The following is an 8,195-nucleotide window of genomic DNA, read 5'->3' as shown; positions in this document are numbered from 1 at the left end:
AAATATTTTTTAATGGTCAAGTTACTAACACTTGAAAATCAGATACTGCACCAAATACAGTATTTTTTGTAGTGTTTTTAATGAGTGCACCTATTACTAATGCTGTGCAGATCATGTTTACCGGTCATTGTTATATTACAAACAGACTTGCATGATTAACCAGTTTGTTGTTACACTTTTTTTTAATTGGAGCACATATGACTCAGATCAGACTGGTCTGTCTCATGTGAATGCAGAAACGCAGAGTCAATTTTACATGCCCATGGAGACATTTGTAAAGAATTCAACTATTATGGTCTATTGTATAAATGTGTATCTAGGCACTTTATTATAACTGGAATTTGATCTCATAGATGTTACAACTTGATCAGTCACTTGACCCAGTTTGTGGTAGCTGTCTGTATGTTTTGCAATCCTAATACAGATAAGCTTTCCAAAAAGATTTAATAAAGAACCATTCTGTTTTGGATAAGTCTATCCAGCTGTGGAAAAGGCAACCTGTGGTTTCTCAGTGCTGGTGTTAAATAGGGAGTATATGAACAGCTCTAAAAGGCTGTGTATTGTGGTTACTACTATTATAAAATAAGATCTGCTGGAGCCTGACTGGCCCTTGGGTGGCCTTCATGGAAGGCTTAGAGCTGGAAAGTGTTGATCTGGGTTATTTTTCTGGCATCCTTTAAATTTAAAAAGTTAACATGGGACATGTTTTGATCTTTTGTTGTACCTGATGACAGTGCAGAGATTCTCCACAGCTGGATAAAAATGTTAGAAAGCTACTTACTGTACATGGGCAGTATCAGATTTCAAATCCTAATATTTCAGCTGTGCTTTTAATACTCAAAATATTAGGGGATGGGGTGTTGAAGCTTTCCCTTTTTTTGCTTTAACAATTTATAGAATTTACCAGATGTACTGTCTTTCATGTGGCCTCACATATAAAGCTATGAGAACATACACATGGTTTACAACTTTTACTATATACCTTTCCTTGGCCACCAAGTATTTTAAAAGTGTGCCACCTTTAACCTTTACTTTTTTCTAAGTTGAAGGTGATACTTTTTCTATATATGATGAAACTCATGTCAACTGAAGTGAGTGTAATCTCAGATATCATCAACATTATTATATTTTAAAATCACGCTATGGAAATATCACCTGCATTTTCTGTCATTTGTCAGATTTACAGTATCTTTTTTTTCTTTAACTTTTAGCATTAAATAAAAATAAAATTGGGAGCACTGAACATTTTCTGAGGCCTTTTTTAATTTTTTAAAGTAAGCTTAGAATGGCTTTTGTTGTAATCCCTAATGGCAATGTAACTAAAGGATGTGTGGGTTTGGGGTTGGGGTTTTTGCCTGGAAATGCAGGAGATAAAACACACGGAACAAAAAGGGCAACTAATGGTAGAAAAAAGAAGTGCTAGGAACTGGGGAAAGGGCAACGGGATAAGAGAAACAGATAAAAGCTGAACAAAGTACAGCTGGAAAGCACTTGTTTATTTTTCAGCCAGCAGTAAAGCCCGCCTTTCTGCAATAGTAGAAGGGGAAGATAGTGACAACACTGAAAAGACTGTCAAGACCTGGAGCTTTGGTGAAACAGCCATGTCGGGCCACAGGAAATGCACTGAAGACAAAAGGGAGGAGGGGAAAAAAGCCCTACACTTTGGAAAGCTTTGGAATGAAGTGAGAGCTATAGCCATGTGTAAGCTTTATTGGTATCCTGAAACCTAGATTCATGAATAGAGATAAAAGGTAGAAAACACTCAGGTACATTATAAAACTCCTGTCTGTTATCACGTAGTAATTTCCTAGATGTTGCAGCTTTTACTCTTAATTATTGATCAATGGCTTGGTAGACTTTCTCTATGAAAGGAAGTTATGAAACTTACAGAGTTTGAGGGAAAGATAACATGTAGATATACTACATGTTTCAAGTGAAGCTTCAACAGTGAATATAAATGTATTTACATTAGGGGTGGTCTAGTAACTAGGGGGCCCCATCACTTTATTTTAATCGTTTTTTTTTTTTTTGGTATTAGTCCATTTAAGGTTTTTAAGAACCATGTTCTTAGTAAGTTGTAGATTATAATACATAACACGATTTTTCATTTAGGTTAAAAGACAAACTGTTAACCAGTTTTTATGTTTAACTTTAAAGGGCTAAACTTTAGTGAGATTTAGAATCATGTAACTTGTAGGAGTCATTTTTAAAATATCACAACCTCCTTCCAAAGATAAACTTTAGCAGTTGCATTCAGTTTTCAGTTAAAAAAAAGAAACCAGACTCTTGATGTGGCAGATGTCTTTGTTTATTCCCCAAAGGGGAGTGGGGCTCAGGGAGTTAAAAGGAAAATCTAGAACTTTTTTAATTCCTGGACTTCTGAGGCCTTCTTTACTCAAAGTTGTTTTGCATATGATTTATAGATGATTTTATTTGGCTAGTGAAGACTAAAATATTTTTCTTCCTGATTCCTAAGTGTATACGTGGAGTCATTCAGAAAAATGTGTGCTGGCCACTAGAAGTCCTGAGTCACTCTCATTTGGTTGCCTTTTGTTCATAGGGAATAGTATGAGAAGACATGCCTTTCCTCAGTCACAGACCCAGGTTAGATATACCAATGAATGGAATACATACTCAGCGTCTGGGGTTCTACAAATGGTGGTGATGGAGGGGTGGGAGTGGGGGCAGTTTTAACTCCTTCAGTGCCACTGGTTAGTCCCCTGATAGCTATGTACTATTAAAATCAAAAATTACAGGTGTGACTTTCCAGATTATAAACTATCTGGATCCTTTGTTGCTATTTGTGCTGACAGCCTGCATTTTCCTCAGTATTTCTGAACCCCTCACCGTAATTGAAAAGGCACAAAAATAGACAAGTTAATTTGTAAATTACTTGTTAAAGAGGTTAGAACATAGAAAATGAGTGGATTTATAGATTATCCATGGATTCCTCCATTAATCCTCAGATAAATCCATAATTAGGGATATCACACCACTCCTATTATTAACAAAGCGTATCTAATTTAACAGTGAACTTTGTTTTTAACCCTTGGTGTGCCCCTGGCTCCCTCCCTGTGTCAATACAGCTTAACCTGAAATGATTGATTTTAAACAGCTTTCCTTTGATTTGTTAATTCGAGTATACCTTTATGGTTTTTAAGATTATAGAATATGAAATCTGTATTAGCACTGGTTTTTATCACAGAATATTGTGTGCTCTAGGTAACACTAAGCAACATAAAACAATCCATACAACCCACAGATTTTTTTAGACAAAGTCTCACTATGTCACCCTGGGTAGAGCGCTGTGGTGTCACAGCTCACAGCAATCTCAAAATTCTTGGGCTTAAGCAATTCTCTTGCCTCAGCCTCCCGAGTAGATGGGACTACAGGCGCCTGCCACAACCCACAGATTTGGGGGCAAAAAATAACTATGCCTTTGACAAATCATTATTTAGACTCATGTAGATACTGTATCTTAAAAGTTGTTCTTTTATTTTGAATCTGAAAAACAAGCACATTTCCTTATTAAATAACCCTATTAGAATAGTAAAGTTTCTTTTATAACACAGTCTTAAATATTTCTTTGAAAAATGTGGAATGGCCCTTTACAGCTCAATAGCTCAAACTCATAGATTAACAAGTCTTCAGTGCAAGTACAACTTAGGACAGAATCAGCCATGAAAAACCTTTGGATGATTTCCTCCGAGGCCATGCAAGCCTGGAGACTAGGCTACAGGATTCCTGGCTTAAACTGAGAGCTCCAATGCACTGGTTGATCTCATCTTTTGAATTTGCTTTAGAAGTTAGATTGCATAATCTAAAGAGCCTTCCCCAGCAGCTCAACAGAAGCCCTTGATGCTGAGATAAGACATCCTGTATAGGGTAATAATGTCACATTTGAATATTTCTAAATATAGTTTACATTTTGGGGAAAATGAACTATGTTACATAATCTGTAGGTCACATCACTTATGACTTTTACTTTAACAATTAGTATTTCTCAGGGTATCACCACCCTTTGACATTCAGATGCCCATTAGGGCACAGGCCTCATGCAGGACCAATGAGTCAGGTTTTGCTGTGTAGACACTCAAGTAGCAACTTTGGCAGACAAATGCTTAGGTCACTGCAAATTTCTCAGCCACTGAGAGAACATCTTTCCTGTAAGAGTTCAAATAGAGTATTTTGAACTGTTTATGTGGCTATTTATGTCTCCAGGGGAAAAACAAACCCAGGAACATTTCACCAGAGCGAAAGGCCTCAATTTATTTTAATGTATGGAAAGAGTTTTCTATTAGAAGTGAAACTCAAATTATGGAGCTTTACAGTCTTTTATCTTTTGATTTTTAAATACTTGGTTTACTAGTAAGAGTTGTGCAGAGAAGTGACAGGTAGAAGTAGAGACGGTCTGGGTCAGAATAAATCCGCAGATGCCTTGGCTGGTGCCTTCCTTGTTTTCCCCAGGCTGAGAGACTGTGAGCCTTAACCCAGGGTAAAAGCCCATTACCCCGTTTTATTATTTCTGCCTGCAAACAGCAATTCAATTAGCTTTTCTGGTGATAAAAGATAAAGATTTATTGTACCCCATACACAATTGAAATCAGAATTTCACAGGAGGGTCACAGTCATTAGAGAAGTTTTGGAATACTGTTCTCCTAGTAAGCACCATATGGGTTGTTGCTGTTATTATTTAACACTTAACTAAGTGGGCACCGCATACGAGGCTGTGAGGGGAGGTGCCAGCTTTTGTGGAGCTGGAAGTCAAAGCTGTAGGTAAGGATGTCGGTCTGCTTGGTTAAGAGCACACCTTGACACGACTTAGCACGAGTTGGTTTCCTTCCAGGAGTTTGCAAAGTATAGTTAAAAGGCGAAATTCTTACACGGAGAATTGAGTCCTTTCCTAGGGTTTGTATCTGGAATCCCAGTCGGATTCTGACATAGAAAAGAGTCCAAAGTCCAAAAGGCTCTGGCACAGTAAGTTCATTATGCACCGAGCGCAATAGTCATGCATCAAAGAGGCCGCTGCGCCCCATTATCTTCGGACAAATCAAGAGGCCAGTTGAAACAGCGGGTCTGGGTCAGAAGTGTTAAGTTGTAGGGTTTTTTTATTTTTATTTATTTTTTATCATTGTTCAGGCTGGCGTTGTGAAAAGGAAGAAAGCCTCCAGCTCCGCCAAGCCCTGTTTACTGGAGGGGAAGAAGAGAGGAGGAAGCTCCCTCACTCTCCAGCCGCCCGCATAAAATGCACGCGGAGTTCACAAGGAGACATCGCCACGGTTTCCCGCGTGGCCCCTGATTCGCCCCGCGCCCCTTCATTCTAGAACTTTTCCCGGGTCCAGGCAGCGCGATCTCGGCGCCCAGCTCTGCGCACGTGGAGCCGCGCGACCCCAGGCGGGGCGGGGCGCCAGCCCGGAAACGGGAAGCGGCCCGCGCCCGCCCCGCCCGCCGTCCGGGCCTGTCCCCAGAGCCAGGCCGAGCCCGAGCTCCAGCTGCCGCGCTATAATTAGAGGGACCGGGGTCGGGACCCAGCGGGCGCCCCCGCGCGCGTCCCCGGGCAGGAATGTGCGGGCGCGCGGGAGGGCCCGCGTGCCCGGTCCCCCAGCTCTTGGCCGGGGCCGCGTGGTGCACCAAATAAAGTAAAAGGTCTGGTTCCTGCTGGGCGAGGCCGAGCGGGGACAGTGCGCGCCAGCGGAGGGGTGTGGCGAGCCCTTGGTGGCCCAGAAAACATCAAACGCGCGTCATGGGCAGCCGGGGCAGCCGCTTGCAAGGTTCCCTGAAGCGGGCTGTGCTGGGTGGATTTTCTAAGTTGGACATGGCGCATGACAGGAGCTGCCTCAAATGTCACTCCCTTTTTGGAATCATGATGCTGCCTTTTTTTTTTTTTTTAAGGCTGTCGCTATAATAAGCCAAATGTTCCACGCTGGTGGAGTAAACATGTATGTGTAAGGAGCATTTGTGTTAGCAGGAAGCACACTAACGCACAGCACACGTTAATAAAAAGTATTTATTAACCAAACCTCGGGACATGCCCGTCTGGGAACTGCCAAATCAAATAAAGTACTGAAACAACCAACTACCTAAAAGGGAGTTGACTTGTTAGAGAAAAACTTTTATTTAAATTAGAAAAAAGTTTTTTTTTTCCCCTGATCATAGTATGGTATCACTATGCCGCTAATTAATTGGTGCCACCCAACTGAATTTTTGAATTCTTTATTAATTAAACACTTTAATACTCTGCAATATTATCTCAAAATATAAACTGTATGGTCCCTGTCACTTGAAAAAAAGTGACATTTCTCTATCACCAAGCTTGGAGTGAAGGGTGGCTGTCAAATGTAGCCACTTGGTTGTGGATTAAGTGTTGTAGAGTAGATTCTGTCACTGTTTAGAAGTGAACGTCGTCGTGCATGCTTGCTTCAGGCTTGTGAGTAGGAGAGACACAACCTCGCCCAAAGCCCTCCTCCACCAACATATTTTTCCTTCCAGATAATAGGCAGAAAACCATTTTAGAAGCTTGAGGTGGAAATCATACCAAACAGTCTACTGGAAGCTTTTTCAGGCGGAAGTGCAATTCCTAGGAAATTATTCTTGCTGTTTTCCTGTGGTTGTTTGTCTTGACCTCACAGCAATGTAATCGTGATGGCTCTGTCCTTCGCAAAGACCCTTGAGGGAGAACTATGCTGAGACACGCAAATTGGGATATTTCTGGAAACCTAACCACAGAATGGTCCAGTCCTGTCCCTGGTCAACAAACCACTGGAACAAAGGCCAGGAAATCTCCAGATGTTCTTGAGCCTTATGTGGTTATCTCAGGTAATTTATTTAAATTGGGGTCTGTTTCATAATTATTAAAAACAAAATGAAACAAAACCCGTACTCAACCTTGGGTGTTAAGAAATCAAATCGGGCAGCGTCTGTGACAGGGTTCCGATTTTTCACGTGTCAACCAGACGTGAAAAAGCCCTGTATATATGATATAGGGCATCTTTAGGTGGTTGGGCGCTGTGAGTCCATGCTGCGAAAAGCAGAAGATTTCAGTTATGTTAAAGAGGGTAATAGCAATAGCTCTGAAACACTGGAAAGAAGGGCTCCCCCTGCTGTCATCACAGAAGATGCATTGTCTCTTAGGCCAGAGCCCTGTACCTAGGACACCACTGGTGGCAATCACAGTACCACCCTGTACCCAGGACACCACTCATGGCAATCACAGTACCAGCGGATTCAAGAAGTTATCATCACTACAGGTGATATATATAAGTTTTACTGGAAATAAAATAAAAATACCGACCACAAATAAAGGATACAATATTTTCCTTAAAACAGTCTATGCTCAGATTGATTTACTAAAGGGTCAACCTACCAAAGTGGTCTCCCTCAATCTATGTGTGGCTTTAAAAGCATGGATGGTATTTGTGTGGTCGGTAGCAGCTTTGGAGCAAGGTGGTTGAGGATATGTTTGAATATGTTTCATGTTTTTAAACAATGAATAAAAAAATGTTGTATGATGGGAAAAAAGAACCCCTTCGCTGAGTTTTACTTTGGTAAAAATGTTGTGTTTGTAAAACAAAAAAAAATCTTTTTTTTTTCTTTTGCAGTTTTTGGCTGGGGCTGGGCTTGAACCTGCCACCTCTGGCATATGGGGCTGGCGCCCTACTCCTTTAAGCCACAGGTGCCACCCCCCAAAAAATCATTTTTATTTCCTTATCAATCATATTTCTCTACACAGGAGCCAGCCAATAGATCCATTAGTAAGTCTTCAGAGGTCATGAAGAGTTGGGTTTGTCAGCCACAAATCTGTAGCCCCGGAGGTAGCTGATTTAAGGTCTTGTGACAAACCTTAGCTGAGCTGAGTCTCAACCCATAATCATTCTGAGCCAGGAATCTTTCATCTGTGCCATGTTTACAGAGGGGTTGAGGACATGGATGGAATTAGGTTGAAACTCTTTGTGGATGAGATGAATTATAAGCAGTTAAGAAGGAAACATAAAAAAGGTATGTGGGCTCGGAGCCTGTGGCTCAAGTGGCTAAGGCGCCAGTCACATACACCTAAGGTGGCAGGTTCAAATCCAGCCTAGGCCCGCCAAACAACAATGACGGCTGCAACCAAAAAAATGGCCAGGCGTTGTGGCGGGCGCCTGTGGTCCCAGCTACTTGGGAGGCAGAGGAAAGAGACTTGCTTGAGCCCAGGAGTT

The sequence above is a fragment of the Otolemur garnettii genome, unplaced genomic scaffold (assembly GCF_000181295.1).
Source record: "Otolemur garnettii isolate 467f Iridium unplaced genomic scaffold, OtoGar3 scaffold00116, whole genome shotgun sequence".
In the NCBI taxonomy this organism is placed as follows: domain Eukaryota; kingdom Metazoa; phylum Chordata; class Mammalia; order Primates; family Galagidae; genus Otolemur; species Otolemur garnettii.
The sequence above is the reverse complement of the archived record's forward strand: the minus strand, read 5'-3'. Positions refer to the sequence as shown.